The 17,586-nt window shown below is 41.9% G+C and overlaps 1 pseudogene; it reads left to right on the top strand.

The window, feature by feature from the left end:
• Window positions 1–614: 614 nt before the first annotated feature.
• On the top strand, window positions 615–13,452 carry LOC120888570 (V-type proton ATPase 116 kDa subunit a 2-like; annotated as a pseudogene).
• Window positions 13,453–17,586: the final 4,134 nt, after the last annotated feature.

The raw sequence follows: 17,586 nt of genomic DNA, 5'->3' as shown, positions 1-17,586 counted from the left end.
TGAAGAAACCTTGATGTCCCCTTTAGTGATGTTTTAAACAGGTTGGAACAGTTAAACTCTAACACAATACATATATGCACCATCCCTTCAGGGTATGCCTTCTATGAGAGTAGCCTAACCTCCCTTGCTCAGAGAGAGAAAAAGTATATATAAAGCAGTAAATCATCAAGAAATCAGAACATTGTTGTGTCTTCCAATCATCTCTCTATGTTTCAGTGTGGTTGTTGAGGATATGGAAATCAGAGAGTTCTATGTGCAGACAGCAGTATTTGTATAAGTCCAATGACTCATGCTTTCATCACTTGCTTCATTCTAGAGAAAAATCAAGTGAAAAATAATTATCTTGAGAGTTTCACAAGGAATCTTTTTTTAAAAAAAATTCAAAGCATCCTTTTTCAAGGATGAAGGCTTGTTACCTGATGATGGATTATGGGAGGGATGAAAATAAAGAGGTGAGGATCCCTGGTGTCTTGGGGAAAAACAGTCCTTGTTTGATCTAAATGCAAGTGTGGCATTTGGTTTTCTACTAGGGATTGAACCCAGGGGCACTCTCCCATTGAGCTACATTCCCAGCCTCTTCTATTCTGAGACAGGCTTTTTCTAAGTGGCTGAGCATGGCCTTCAATGAGCAGACCTCCTTCATCAACCTGATGAGGGCCTGGGATCACCACACTCAGGTCAGAAGTTGCTTCTTTTGTTAGTGAGAACCCTCTGGTGGCAAATATCAGCAGTCCAGTAGAGAGCATTCTCCTTGGGTAAAAGCAATAGGCTGGGAATGGAGTTCAGTGGTACAGTTATATCTCAACAGGCATAAGGCCCTGGGTGTAATCTCCCAACACTAACATGCTGTGCAACCAGAAGGGGAGTGGGGAGGGGTTGCCATGGGGTGGAGAAAAAAGAAAGAGAAACCCAGACTAGGACACCAAAGTCTTCTGAATCTCATTTCTACAGGATGGAACTAAGGTCTGGAGACTGCTCAGTGAATAGCTTCAAATCAAAAAGGAAGGCACCTCAGATAGAACTTAGGCCAGGCCCCTTCTGGATTTGGGCTGAGTTGCCTCCCACCTTACCTGTGCAACTTGTTTTGTATCAGTTTTCAGAATTTATTAATCTGGCTTAATTTATTAACCTAATACCTTTGTTGTATTATCTGCCCCTCGTTGGACTCCACTTAACCACCAGTGCTGACTCTGCTGGAGAATCCCTGAGCTCAACATGAGATTTCAAGGGAGAGGGGGCTTGTTGATGTTGCACCACTCCAGCATGCAAGACAGGGCAGTGGTTCTCACTAGTGTGCACACTGGTGTTATGTGAGAAACTCTTTCAATGTGCACAGGTCCGAGGTCCTATGCAAAATGCAGAAGTCAACGAGCTGGTTTTTCTTTGTTTTGTTTTCTTTTTCTCCAGGCAGATACTTGCCAGGTGATTGTTGCCTTAGTGAGAAGCACTGCCCTAGGACTAAGGACGTAGGTCAGTGAAGGAGCACTTGCCTAGTATGCACCAGTCCCTGGGTTCCATCTGAAGTACTACAAACAAAAAAGAACAAAGGAAAACTATCCTCACCATGAAAGCCTACAGCAGGGACTCTGATGACCTGGACCGAGTCCTGTCCAACGACACCAGCAATAACTGCTATCTGCACTGAAATCCAACAGTCTTGAAGCTCCTAGCACTGATACTACACTGTCATCTGCTAGCTTCACAGAAACCAAAGGGCTGATTCAACCTCTTGCCTCTTCTCCCTATCTTCCATCTGCTGGATGGGAATGTGTTAAATGTTCCCATAATTAACTCGGTAGCACTGCCTTTGGACCAGGATAAAGTATCATGAACTAAATAAAAGTACTGGTTCCTCTGGAAAAGTTCCAGGAAGTAGTGGGAGCAAAACATGGGCAGGAATGTCTTTGGTCTCTGAAGCTAGTCTGCAGTAACCACAAGCAGTGTCTTTTCCCTGCAGGCTTCTCTGGCTGCTCTTTACACTGCTCTCACTTTTAGACCACAGACCCTGGATTGAGTCAAATGGAATTTGGAAAAGTGTTCATAGGGCCATACATTGAAGTCACCATTGCTTAGGCAGTCCTGCCAACAAGGTGCAAATCCTCGGCAAGATCATGACAAACACATTAGTTCTGAGGGAGCATCAGGGGAGGTGGCACAGATTCCTCTCGCAGGCAATCAGAATGAACTTCATGCATGTGAACTGGAGCTGCACCTGGAAGAACAGAAACATTTCAATTCCTCGAATAGTTGGTAGAGGGCATGGCCAGAGCTTAAGCCAATGCCTGAAGACGGAAAACCCTAGAGAAATAAAGGCTACACTGCTAATTGAGTTTTGCAGAAAACTCAAATGGAGTAGTGATAGTGCCTTAAGTCAATGGGAACCAAAGGCCAAGTCAAAATCTGTCACTAAATACAAGTGACCACTGGGAGGTCCTAATGACAAAATAATGGCATATCCAACAGCCTTTATCAAGATGAAGACCATTTGGGTGGGCCTGGAGTGTGCCTCAGAAGTGGATGACTTGCATAGCCTGGGCAGGAAAGGGGCTCACTCACTAGCACAACCAAAGGAAGGAAACAAAAGTTTGCAGGGGACAGATGATACCCAGAGAGCACAGAATTCAAGGAGGCTCTCAAGAACAAATCTGGGAAGCACATTCATCTTCTTATAACCCCTTCATTCTTGCCTACTAAGTGACCTGTCTCTTCTGCCCTCTTTTGTTTCTGACATGAACAATGAACCGGGGACTGAAGTGAGTGGGGTGAAATAGTTGTGCAACTATTTCACCCTATGCATCTACTACCTAGATAAGAGCTGAGAGGGAACTTTCACCAGGGTGGCAATGGCTTGTAGGAGCCAGGAAAGGGTCTTTCCCTATCATGCTCCGGGACTCAGATCTAGAGAGAGTTGCGTGTTATCCTTTGTGCCCGCCCTCTTTGTGACTATGTCTTCTCTATGTGTGTTAATGATCACCCTGTGCCTCTACCATTTCACAGGCCATATAGATATTTATGGACCCATACACTGGATGACTACCTGGCAAGAATGGTCCCTCAGAAACATTTTGGCAACGTGGGGAGACCCTGCAAATTTCAATGACTTCTTTAGGATCACACACATACACACAGACCAAAGGTGAGGATGGGTCTGAACCCATCTCTTGTCCCCCGACACCTGGGAGGCTGGCTCTACCCAGGCTTTTATGGAAACCTGAGCTAGTGTATATTGGTATACCTGTATCCAATGGTTCACGTGGCACAGGGAGAAGGGAGCCTACTAGAGAGGGCTCCTATTTTGAGAGGAAGTGCTTCAGGGAAAGCAACCCCAAGGAAGTGAGGTCACTTCCTTGGCAATGGAACAAACAGAAATTGGAACCCTGGTAGCCAGGCACCAACAATCTAACACAACCCCAGTTGACTCACTTGTGTAGTGATAGTTAAGCTGAGAGCCATGAGTTCCTGTCTACCAGCTTGGAGACCCTCAGGTCTTAGGAAATCCCTGAGTAGGGGCCTTTCCCAGGTGTGGAGGCGCTGGGTCAGGCTCAGTCTCATGCATCTGGGCCACTGTTTGCGAGGAATGTGAAAGTGAGACAGAAGAGCCCACCCACGGCAGGTGAGCTAAAGCTACCCCACCACTCTCATTACCTCTTGGATATCCCCAGACCCTCACAACCCTGTGCATCTGTGTGTGCCTGTGTATGCATGTGTTTGTGTGTATGTGTGTGTGTAATTGTGTTTGTGTGTGTGAGTGATATACCCTGACAATGAGAAACAAAAAGCTTTTGATGTCTATTGCAGGGCAGGGAGTCATTCTGCACTTTCCTAGTATGTTCATGTTGAACTGTCCCTTTCTCGTTCTCCACAATAGGAAAAACAATGCAGACTAGCACCAGAGAAAAGGTGCAGGCAGGCAGAAAGACTCAGGGCAACTGTTGTGGAGGACACCATTACCAGTCTGGTGCCTGACCTGCTGAGGGGGAACACAGAGTTTGTGCATGAACATCTGCAGAACTACCGAAATGTTACTATGACCCAGAAGTTGATGGAGCTGCTCTGTAAAAAGTACATACCACCTCCAAGCCCAGGGATATGGTCATTTCCAGGCTTGATGTTGGGAAGGCCGGGCATCACTCTGAGCCTCAGTCAGCTCTGTGGAAAGTAGGATTTCCAGAGAGTCCTGCCTGGGTGTTTAGAGGAACAAGAAGGACGAGCCGCAGGCCTGTTGGCCTCAGGCCTAGTCCAGTGCAGCAGCCTGCCAAGGGCTCTGTGCTCCTCTTGTGGGCCTGTCATCTATCCTTGGAGGAAGTTTTTCTGCCTCAGGCCTCACTGCTTGGAGGCCTCACTCCTCCAGCCTCCTTACACGACTGGAGGACCCAGATCCCAGTGAGTCTGAGCCCTGTGATGAGGACACCTGGGGTGGTGGTCCAAATGTGTGAGGAAGACTTGTGCTGGTACCACCAGGAACTGCCACTGGGTCCCAAGCCAGAAAAGCCTGCTAGACCCATGTCTGTTGTGAAAACAGAAGGTGGTTGACTCTCAGGGGCCAGGTTCTGGCATGAAGTGGGAAAGGCAATCATTTTGGGGTCTTTTCTGCTGAAGCTCCAGTGCCACTTCATGTTTTAGAAATGCCTCTACAAGAGGAGCCCCACTTTCCATCCATGTCCTTGGGGCAGCTCACAGGCACACCTGCTGAGCTGGAGGAAGGCCAATGCTCCATATTGCAAGACACCTCATCAGTGAGAGAGTCAAAGCCCCCAGGAAGAGCAGGCCTGAGGAAGAGCAGTTTCCACATTTGGGAAGGAGTATGGAGATTGCATCCCATAGGCTCCCTGTTCTTATGTAGCCTCAACAGAAACCCCAGAAATGGAATGAGGGTACCCATGCCTGAAGATCACTAGGAAGTAGGTGGTTGGGTTCATTCATCACTCAAATATATGCCAAGCCCCTACTAATGGCAGTCACTTACCCTCTCTCAGGAAGTCACGCAGACCAAATACTGAGCCCTCAGGAGCTTCCTTTACTATCAGGAAGTTAGTCCATTCTACCAGGCATCTCGGAAGAGAAGGGACATGGGATGGAACAGGTGACACCTTTTTGGCCTTCTCTAGGTATGAATACCTCCAGGCAGATGCTCAGGAGCACATTCAAGTCAAGAAGTGAATGGTCTTTGCGCCAAGAGGGAAGGTTCCTTTCTACAGGTGGGGCCACACAGGAGGCTGGTGTAGAAGAAGCCTGGGAAAACCCCAGGTCCACACCCTTGTGTGATTCCCATCCCTGGGTTAAGGGATGTGGCTTTGCCTACAGGAGGAATACAGACAGGTGTGGTGGGGTTCAGGCTACCCAAGGAGCAGAGGAATGGCTGGGGCCTCAGAACCCCACACCTTGTGAGAATCCTTTCCCACCACAGGAAATCCTAGCCATACGTGCCCACACTTTCCTCTAGAGTGACTGCTTGGTGTGCATTTTCTCTGATACAATTTGGCAAATGGGCTTCAAGAGATTTAGGGGGTTTCCCTGAATTCCAATTTCATTTCCTTGGGTTTTGTTTTGGATGAGTACATATCAGCATGAAGCTATCCTCACCAGTCCTTTTGTTGATTTTTCGTTAAATATATCATTCAGAAATAGGCAGCTCTGAAACAAGCCTGTTGCTTAAGAAGCCCAGGGAAAACGTTGGTGGATTACCATTCTCCCAGCCTCCTGGAAGACAGGGACTGCTGGCACCTGGGAAAACCTCCTCTCCAAGCCTCACCAGCTATCCAGTATCCTCCAGTAGTTCAGCCTGGCCTGCTTTCCAGACTTAGGCAGGTAATGTCTCTCCTGGGAGGCCTCTCTCACCATGTCACCTTGAAACTCTTCCTCATTTCCAAAGGCTGAGTCCTGCAGGTAGAGGACAGCATTCTTGAGGGCAAGACCACCTTAGAGGAGGAAGCCTTGTGACCCTCATTCCTACCACTAATCCTGCTGTATCCTTACAGCATGTCTATGTGCTGGTTCCATTAGCTGCCTCTGGTTGCTCTGATGCTCCCAGGACTTGCTCCTGGGAAACACCCGTTCATGTCTTTGCCCAATCACTGAGTAGTAAACTGTCTTTTAGGCACACTAACCAGACTTCACGTGCTCAGGCATGCTGGTGACTGAAGTCTTGTTTGTTCTGCAGCTGGACAGCGACCTTAGTGCTCAAAGTACCACTGGACAGTGCATCTCTGTATGGTTGTTTTGCGCCAGCCCTCACAGTCATCTGCTACAACCATCTTCTCACTCTATAGTTTCTCTTCTCCATATCTTCCTGGTGTGACACAGTTGACTTTAATCTTGACCACTTTACATCCACCATTCCCCTTCTCAGTGCTGCTATAAAGGGACTGGTGGCTTCACAAACTTGTCCCATCATCCAGGGGTGACAACTTTGCTCTCAGGTCTTCCTCAGGCTGTGAGGTGTCTGAATCCCTCACAGGGGCCTCACACACCTGCAACTGAGCCATGTGACTGTTGTCCAGCTTTACACAGAGGCAGGTGGGGCACAGGTCAGGGTGGGCATTCCCGCAGGGATGTCAACTCTCCCACCATCTAGGTCCGCAGCATGCACACCAGACTGGACTGCCTCTGTATGCCACTGCAGAGCATCCCATTGCAATGACAACAGCTTTCAAGCAGGTCTCCGTAAATGGCAGGTAAACCTTCCAATTCTTTCTTTTTCTATTTTATTTTTGTTTTAATTAGTTACACATGACAGTACAATGATCTTGATATATCATACATTTGAATCAAATGGGGTTTAATTTTTCATTATTCTGAGTGTACAGGTTGCAGAATCACCTTGGTCATACAGTCTCATATATACATACAGCAAATAGATGCCCTGAACCCAGTTCGTGGATACGAATTTGAGAATAAGCTTGTGAATTTCCACAAACAATAAAACTCTCAAAATGATACATGTGCTAGAACTACAAATGAATCTAGAGGGTGAACACAGATTTGCAGGATACTGCCACACTGGGGCCTGGAGACAGCATTCCAGGAAGAAGATTAGAGTTAGACACAGCCAAGCCTGCCCAGCAGAAAGAACAGAGTGGGCAAAGGCCAGGGTTTATGGCAGAAGGAAATCTGTATTAGGGTGATTGAAGCAGGAGATACCTTGTCAGTTTCCTTGCGGAGCCATCCATCCCCCTATGTGAGTTACTGCAATGCAAACTTTTGACATTTTCAAAATGGGAATGAAATGAGCATCCCATGACACTAATGAGAATCTGAGGCTTTGTTTTCATGCTCTCCCTCCCACAAACAGGGAGAGTCAGAATCTGAATTCAAGTCTATGAGGCTCAAGGGGGCCCAACTGATAACTGGGAAGAGACTGTACACCTCCTACCCTGCACTTCCATCATCTTTTGATCTAGTGCCCATAAAGAGGCCAGGATTTCCGCTCCCCTCCCCCACAGCTACACTGCTCCTGAAGCTAGAAGACCTGAGTGTCCAGGGCAAGTCTTTTCCATCCCAATTTATAGTCATGGCGATTGGGTGCACCCTCAGTATTGGTGGATTTTCCTCTGACAATGAGTTCTGATGTGGATGAAACTGAGGGGCGACTTGTATTTTTTTAAAGAGAGAGAGAGAGAGAGAGAGAGAGAGAGAGAGAGAGAGAGAGAAGAAGAAGAAGGAGAAGGAGAAGGAGAAGGAGAAGGAGAAGGAGAAGGAGAAGGAGAAGAAGAAGAAGAAGAAGAAGAAGAAGAAGAAGAAGAAGAAGAAGAAGAAGAGGAGGAGGAGAGAGAAGAGGAGAGAATATTTTTTTAATATTTTTTTTTCAGTTTTCGGTGGACACAATATCTTTATTTTATTTTTATGTGGTGCTAAGGATCCATCCCAGCAGCCTGCTCATGCTAGGCAAGTGCGTTACCACTTGAGCCACATCCCCAGCCCACAACTTGCATTTTTTTGAAAACATTTTCCCATTGTTTTCAAAATGTGGTGGTAATGACAAAGTCCTTTGCTCGAGATGAGAAGCTTTCTCTTCTGCAAGATGCTTGATACATCTAATTCATGTGATGCATTCACAAGTCAAACTGCAGCCCTCAGCTCTAAGAGTTAAGTCTCACCTCGGCAGTGGCTGCAGGCTGTCTTGCAGCATCTTGAGTAGGACAAGTGTCACTGGTTAATGCAACTTCGTCAGATAAAGCCTTGACAGGCTTGATGTCAAGGCAAGGGCAGGATGCTTTTCTCTATCAAACTGAAGGATGCCACTCCTGCCAGCTTAGAGAAACCTCAAGGTTCAAGATTCTCAGGAGTCCCACTTATTCATCCCAAGGTGGAGATCCATTCTTTCTTTCAGTGCACTTTCTTTGATCAAAAAGACTATCAAACCTGTGCATTCAATTTTTTTTGCAGCTTTCTCACCTTTCCTGTAACATTTGGACCTGGTCAGCAACAGTCTGCCTTCTATCCAAACAAGATGAGACTTTCCTGAAACAGTGCTATCCAGGGAGTGTGGCTTTCACAGCATGCCTGGAGTTCAGGAGCTAACACAAGCCTCCATCATCCTCTGTATTCAAGGTGTCCAGAGCAGTTAACAATAGCTAACCAAACAAACAAACTCCATCTTTATAACTCCCACTAATAACATTCCACTGCAATGACTCAGCCACTGGAAAACCTTTCACTTCACTTTCTGTCCACACTTCATCCACATGCACTGCAGCAACTAATCCCGTGCCAGAATTCCATGCTGCCTGTAATGCAACTTCCTCAGATAAAGTGTGAGGTTTCTAAAGCCATATTTGGTACCAAGTACCTTGGCCCAAGTTGACCCTTGACCCCAAAGCCAAGCCTAACACGAATGTCCACACAGATGATTTATTTGGAAAGTGATCTGAGGGAGCCCAAGGTAGAAATGGGGAAGTGGAAAAAAGAAAAATAGAAAGGTAATATAAAAATGTATTACTGAATTGAGCACTGCTATGGGTACCCATTACTCTATTCCATAGAATTTTTTAAAGATGCTCATGAAATATTTCTCAGAATTGCCTAATAAGTAGATATAAAAGCAGATAGAAGGGTTTGTGTATGTGTGCATGTGTATCCCATTAGTCAAGAATGGTCACCTCCATCCCATAAGTTTCATGTAAATATTTAAATATTAGCCTTCTACCTCCCATTTAGTCAAGGGAAGGTCATCAGGTCCTCCACATTTTTGTACTATACATGGATGATGCAAAGGAGTGCCAGGGAGCATTCCAAGCCAGTGCCAGAGGATCTCTGTGCAAGAAAGCAGGAAAGCCATGGTATAAGGCCAAGATAAGATGCCATCAAATGTCTTTTATGTGTAGTTGTCAACAACCTACTTGCAAGTGTTTGGCAGCAGTGCTGGAGTATGAGGTGAGTTCAAAAGGACTTGAAGTGTCACACAAACAATGGCAAATGCAGTTATTTGCAATGGATAGTTAACAATGCAAATTTCAGTGGCTATAATGATGGTGAAAAGTGATTGAGTCTGTAGGTAAATGGATGCAGTTGGAGAAGATAATGCTAAGTTAGCCAATCCCCAAAAAACAAATGGCGAATGGTTCATAGTGGGGTAAGCAGAGGGATCATGGCAGGAATTGGCAAACTCTAGATAGGCAGAGGAGTGAGAATAGAAGGGAGTGGGCAGGGGGTTAACAATGATGGAGAAATGTGATGGACATCATTATTCAAAATACATATATGAAGATATGAATTGGTGTGAACATTCTCTATGTACAGAGATATAAAAATTGTTTTCTATGTGTAATAAAAATTGTGATGCATTCCACTGTCATGTATTTACAAAATAAACACAATTACAAAAAAAAGCAAACTCAAAAACAAAAATTCAGTGGCTATCTCTAGAAAATTTTGCATAATTCTAAAATTCAGTTTTTATTTAAAAAATAAATTAACATTCCAAAACTCAAAAAACAAAAAAAATAATGATTTTACTTACAATTTTGAAAGATAAAGTGACACATGTTTGTTAAAATCCTTGATAACCTCTTTACTTTTTTTAAACAGGCAGGAAAAGTTAAACTATAATAGAATAAAAATATTTACTATGATTTCCGGGTTTGAGAATAACCTAACTTCCCTTCCTAAGAGAGAGAAAATATAAACTATTAATCATCAATTTTGTAAAAGTAATATAATTTCTCCTATCAATGAATTAAGAAAACATCCAAATGCATATTTACAAAAAATAATTTGAGAGAAGATAAACTGTACTATTACATTTAAATAAACAATAACATATTTGGTTGATGTTTTTTTTACTTGTCCAAGAGCCTTCATGAAAATTTTATAGTTTATTTTCCTTTCATTTTATCAGCCTTTTCCATTTTTGTCTATAAATTTAAAACATTGGTGTATATAGTAACTTGGAAACCAATCTAAGGAACAAAAGATTGCACATATCTCATTGGGATTCATGCCTTGCTTATCACAGTCGTACCACATCTTTAATAAGCTACCATATACTAAAGCCAAAATCTGATCATTAAAGGGACATGACTACATATTTTAAAATGATTTCATTTTAATTTTCCATTTTAGTAAAAGTAATATAGAAGTAAATATTGCTTTAGAAAAGAGAGTCAATTAATTTTAATTGTTAATAAAATGTTACTAAAAATTATTTTTACTACTTAAAAGCCATACTATGCATCCAGCTTATGCACATTCTCTACAGTATGGAATGCACCTAAGCCAGCTGGTCTGTCTCTGAAACTTGGACTCCTTTAAGGATGCCTTCCTATAATTCTGGTTTCTATATGTGCCACCTGCCAGTCCCTGCAGGGAGACTGCACCTCAAGGGTCTCTTTTTGTAACCACTGATATAACTGGGGTGCCTAGTACTATCTCCCTATCTTGCCTGGAGATTTCCTAGTTCCTGGTGTCTCTGTTAGAATACAAACATTAGCCCTGTCTCTCTCTCCCTTAGCAGTTTCCAATTGGGGAACTTCTCACACTGGGGCTTTGTGTAGGTGGCTCCCTGGTCACACTGCACACCTGTGTTGGGGAGCTACTATGTTGGGTTTCCACCGCTGGGGAGAGGGGGAGGTTGCAAACCTGGTACCTGGCTGCTGGAGATCTGATCTGGGAGCTGCCCCCACTTAATATGGTGAGAATGTTGAGCCAAGGTGGAGGCAGTCTGCTTCCAGCACCGGCTGGGGTGTGGGGTGTCTGGAAAGGTGGGGGGATCCGGTGATGACATTGTTCTGTGGGTAGGTAGTAGCTGAGTGACCTGCATGGGAGGTGAGCAAAGTCTAAGAATTCTGCAGAGGTGCTGATAGGTGATTCTGCTAAGGTGCTAGAATCCCTGCATGGGCTAGAACTTCAGGGTTTGGGTTTTTGGGAGCCAGGAGTCAGGAGTCCTACTTGAAAGCTGAGGCCCAGCCCTGCGTGGGGTCACAGCTGCTGGTGATTTCTGTGGAAATCATCTGTGTAGGGTTTTTTTTTTTAAAAAAAAATATATATATATTTTTAGTTGTCAATGGACATTTATTTATATGTGGTGCCGAGGATCGAACCCAGTGCCTCATGCATTCCAGACAAGTGTGCTACCTGCTGAGCCACAGCCTCAGCCCTGTGTAGGGGGTCTTCTAACACTTCTCAGAGATGCAGTGTTCTGACTAGGTGAGATCTGGATCGTGGAGCAAGACAGACTGCTGCCTCCATCTGGCCTGCCATCTTCTTGATATCCTTTTGGGGAGAGCAGATTGGCCACAAGGTCAGGAAGGTATATGACTGTTACTACTGCCATATCTACTCCTATTCAAACACTGTTGAGAAGTGAAAGGAGATTCAGCAGGGGTTGAATACTGGGATCCAGGATCTCTACACTGTGCTTCACAAAACTGAAGATTATTTAAGGCAAGTGCTGTGTAAAGCTGCTGAGCCAGTGAACAGCCACGTCATCCAGGTGAAGAAAATGAAAGCCATTTGCCACATGCTGAACATGTGCAGCTTGGACTGACCAATAAGTGCCTCATCCCCAAGGTCTGGTGTCCTGAGGGTGATCTGCATGACCTGCGCAGGGTGCTAGAGGAGGGATTGGGAGAGAGCGGGGCTACCATCCCCTCATTTATGAACACAATCCCCACAAAATAAACACCCCCAACCCTAATCCAGACCAACAGGTTCATCGAGGGATTTCAGAGCATCTTGGATGCTTATGGCATCGGGAGCTACAGGGAAGTGAATCCAGCTCTTTTCCATCATCACATCCCAGTTTTGTTCGGAGACCTTGGCCACAGTTTTGTGATGTTCTTATTTGCCCTCTTATTGATAATAAATGAAAATCATCCTGGACTGAACCAGTTGCAGGGCATCTTGAGGATGTTTCTCAATAGTCAATACATCCTCTTGCTCATGGGGCTGTTCTCAGTGTACACAGGCCTCATCTACAATGACTGCTTCTCCAAGTCACTCAACATCTTTGGCTCTCAGTGGAACGTGTCTGCCATGTACAGCTCCAATCACACTCAGGAGGAGCCTGAGAAGATGGTTCTGTGGAATGACAGTGTTCTGAGGCACAACAGGGTGTTGCAGTTGGACTGAGCCGTTCCTGGAGTGTTCCGACACCCTCATCCTTTGGGTATTGACCCAATTTGGAACATAGCAACCAATCACCTCACTTTCCTAAATTCTTTCAAAATGAAAATATCTATGATACCTCATCTTTATGACTGTCTATAAGTGGCTCATGTTTCTGGCAGAAACTTACAAGAATGCTCCCAGCATTCTGATTGAGTTCATCAACTTGTTCATATTCCCAGCAAGTGGAACAAGTGGCCTCTACCTAGGGCAGGAGCACGTCCAGAAAGTGCTGCTGGTTGTCACAGTATTGTCTGTTCCCATTCTCTTCTTGGGAAAACCACTTTTCTTGTTGTGGCTACACAATGTGCAGAGTTGCTTTGGCATAAGCTGGAGTGGTTACACATATATAAGTAAAGATAGCGAGGAAATTGTTTCTCTACTGGGAAACCAGGATACAGAAGAGGGAAATAACCAAATGGAAGATGGATGCAGAGAAATGCCTTGCGAAGAGTTTCATTTTGGAGAAATACTATTGACTCAAGTAATTCACTCCATTGAGTACTGTCTTGGCTTCATGTCCAACACTGCATCCTACCTGCGGCTCTGGGTACTCAGCTTGGCTCATGCATTGCTCTCTGATGTCCTGCGGGCCATGCTGATGCGATTGGGCCTACAAGTGTACACCACCTACAGTGTCTTGCGCTGCTCCCAGTGATTGCTCTCTTTGCAGTTTTGATGATTTTCATCCTCTTGATCGTGGAAGGGCTTTCTGCATTTCTTCATGCCATATACCTCCACTGGGTAGAATTTCAGAATAAATTCTACATTGGTGCAGGCACCAAATTTGTTCCTTTCTCATTCAGTCTACTTTCATGGAAGTTGAGTGACAGTGACAACGTGGCATGATCATATTGCTATAACCAATGAGCTCTCAGAATTATGAAGAATATCATGTTATAGAATTTCACGTATGTCAAATTTATGAGTGGAAAAGTTCTGTCTTCACTGATTACCTTATGATGTAACCAAATAATTCTGTAACATATACCTCTTCTTCGTATGTTAAATATTTTGTTACACTTATCAATTTCAAATACATAATTTTTTTCTGTTTTTATTACAAGCAAGTGTAAGGTCATGCCAGATGTTATATTAAAGGTAATTGTTTCTAAATACAGGATGGGGGGGAGAAGCCAATTTTGGAAGGCTAATTGAAAATGGTTCTAGATACTTAATTCCTTTTAAGCCTTATTTTAAAAGATACAGAGTTTATTATGTCAAAAAAGAAATTAAATATAGTTTCTTTCCACCTTTAGATGGTAAAAAATAAAACTACAGGGAATACCTTTGAAACAGGTGGTCTCAATAATTCAACTAGAATGAAACTATAGAAGAATCACTGTTAGCTGAAGATTACCCAACTTCCTACCCCATCATCACAGCCAAGGAGAGTGGGATAGAGCTTACCCAAGAGCAAATCACTCCTTGGAATTGCTAACCTTAAACCCATACTCCCTATAGTATCAGGAGGAGATTAAGTGAAAACAAGACACTGACTTTCTATCCCTGTCATGAGAATGAATAGAATCTTGAGGAAATGCACCAGCCATGGTGGACATTTCTGTACTATAGATCAGAATATACAGAGATTCTGCATTCACAGGCTCCACAATTGCAAATAGCCACCAAATCCTTACACTACACATAAGCCCCTGCAGAAGACAGCTGTTACTTAGCAATTCACAGTACCCAGCCACCATCAATTATATTACAGATCGATAGTTAAATGTGTGTGTGTGTATATATATACATATACACACACACATTATAATCAAAACAGGCATAAATACCAATGGAATAGAATAAAATACACATAGAAAAAACTCACATAGATATAGTCATCTAATAATATTCAACAAAGGTGCCAAAAAGTAACACTGAAGATAGGCTTTTTAACAAATGTTGCTAAGAAAACTGGATATTCATATGTAAAAGAATGAAGTTAGATCCCTGTGTCTCACCCTACACAAAAGAGGTGAATCAAAAATCTAGGAAATAGACCATGAACCCTGCAAATATTAAAAGAAAACATAGGCTCAATACTAAAACATATTGGTTCAGCTACCAACTTCCTTAATAAGACCCCTCCCAAAAATCTCAAAAAATAAAATCAAAAATCAATATTTGGTATTCCATCAAATTGTAAAGCTTCTGCACAGCAGAAAAAACAATTAAGAACATAAAGAGAAATCCCACAGAATGGGAAAAAATTTGTGTCACCTTTTCCTCAACAGAGGATTCATATTCAGAATACATAAAGGACTCAAAAAACAAATAACCCAATCAATAAATGGGCAAAAGGACTAAACAGAAATTTCTCAAAAAAAGAAATACAAATGGCCAAAAATATACACACAAAAAAATGTTCAACATTTTTACCAATCAAGGAAAAGTAAATCACAACTACATTCAGATTTCATATCACTCTGGGTAAAATGGCAAATGCAAAGAATATGAGTAATTATAAATGCTGGTAAGAATGTGGAGGACACTGATATGTTGTTAGTGGACTACAAATTAGTGTAAGCATTTTGGAAAGCACAATGAAGATTCCTTAAAATCTAGGAAGCAACCACAATAAAACCCAATTTTCCCAGTTTCCTTGGTATATATCAAAATGAATTAAAATCAGCATACTCTAATGATACATGCATACCAATGTTTATAGCAACATCATTCATAATAACCAAGATGTGTAAGCAGATCAGATACCTATCAGTGGATGAATGGATAAAGAAAATGTGGTATATACACACAATAGAATTTTACTCAACTATAGAGAAAAATGAAATTATAGCATTTGCTGGTAGATGGATGGAATAGGGGACCATCACGCTAAATGAAATAAGTCACATTCTGAAAGTCAAAGGTTGAATGTTTTCTCTCACATGCGGAAGCTAGAGCAAAATAAGTAAAAAAAATGGGGAGGAGGGATTCCATGATTTTTTAAAAAAGGAATCTCAGTGGAGTAGGAAAATGCAATTGAGGGGCAGAAAGTATAGAAGAGGAAAGGAAGGAATGCAGAATAAATTTGGTCAAATTATACTATGTACATATATGGATATACTTCATCTTTATGTATATCTTTAAACAAATAAATTAAATCAATAAGTAGAGAGATGATCAATAAACTAGAGGAATGGGAAGATGAGGAGAGAAAGGAGGGTGGAAATGGAGCAAATTATACTCCATGCACTTATAGATATGTCAAAATGAACCCCACAAAAATAAAGCTAAAAAGACCAGCATGGTACTGGCATAAAAATAGATACATAGATCAATGGAACCAAATAGAAAGTCCAGATACAAACCTGCACATATGAGGTCAACTAGATTTGACAAAGGCACCAAAAATACACTGCAAAAATAATCAATTTAATAAAAGGGCTTGGGGAAAACTGCTTTCTACACGTAAAAGGAAGTGAAATTGGATTCTTATCTTACACCATATACAAAAATAAACTCAAAATGGATTAACAACTTGAAACTATAAAACTCCTAGTAGACAATATAGAAGAAAATCCCATGCCATTGGTCTTTGTAATGAAATTATTGCATATGATATCAAAAGCACAGGCAATGGAAGCAAAATTAACAAGTGGAAGGGCGTTAAGCTAAAAAGTTTCTTCAGAGAAACAATCAACAAAGTGAAAGGAAAATCCGTGGGAAGGGAAAAGATAAGTGCAAACCATATATCCAAAAAGTTGTTCATATCCAAAATGTAGTAGTAATTTGCACAACTTATTAGCAAAATACAAAATATTGTAATGAAAAATACATTGAAAAGAGATGTGTTCCCAAGAAAGGCAGAAAAATGGCTATGAAAATGTGCTCAGCATCACTAGTCACCAGGGAAACACAAATAAAAACCACAACGAGATGTCACCTCATACATTCGAGGATAGCTATCATCAAAATTCAAAAGATAATAGGTATTGGTGAGGATGTGGAGAAAAGTTTATCCTTCCACATTGTGGGTGGAAATGCAAATAGGTATAACCAGTATGGAAAAGAGTACAGAGGGTTCATAACAATTAAAATAGAAATACATTTAGCAACCCCACTTCTGTGTATATATCCAAAGGAAACAAAATCACTCCCATTTTCACTGAAGCATTAATCACAACAACCAAGATATGGAGACAATTTAAGTATCAGCTAACAAAGGAATAAATAAAGAAAACATGTTTATATACAAAGGAGTATTATTCACCCTTAACAAAAGAGAATGCTGCTATTTGTGATAATATGGATGAAATAAAAAAATAAATAGTAGAAGGGTGTTTATCAAAGATTATATAGTGGTAGAAATTGTGTAGTTACAGAAATGGGGAGGTGTTGATCAAAGGAACGAAATTTTAAATTCTAAGATGAATAAATAGAGATGCCCTACTGTATAGCAAGCTGACTGTACTTGATAATTATATATTATATACTTGTAATTTTCTGACATAATGAATTTTAAGTATGCTCAGCACACATGCAAACATTCAGATACATAATTATGTGAAATGATGGATGTATTAATTACCTTAGTTGTGGTAATCATTTCAAATGCATCCATACATTAAAATATCATGTCGTACACCTTTGAATTTGTACAATTTTAATTTGTCAAATATACACTAATAAAACCAGGAAAAAATTGTAGACTATTTTTTCTCAGTAACATATATGAAAATTAAATCCAATTTGGGATGGGGTTATAGCTCAGTGGTAAAGCACTCACCTAGTATATGTGAGGCACTGGGTTCAATCCTCAGCACCACATAAAGATAAATAACGATATTGTGTGCATCTACAACTTAAAAAATATTTTTTTAAATCCAATATAAAAAAAGTTAATGACATGATTAGATGTCAATTCTAGGAATCACCCATAGATTAATGTTTTTAAATAAGTCAATCAGTGTAATTTATTGCATTAATAAAAGTTACACTAAAACAATATTTCTTTTTCAAGGATAGTATGTGTGCCAG

Source organism: Ictidomys tridecemlineatus, chromosome 6, assembly GCF_052094955.1.
Source record: "Ictidomys tridecemlineatus isolate mIctTri1 chromosome 6, mIctTri1.hap1, whole genome shotgun sequence".
In the NCBI taxonomy this organism is placed as follows: Eukaryota; Metazoa; Chordata; class Mammalia; order Rodentia; family Sciuridae; genus Ictidomys; species Ictidomys tridecemlineatus.
Note: the sequence above shows the minus strand (reverse complement) of the source record. Positions and strands in the feature narration are given on the sequence as shown.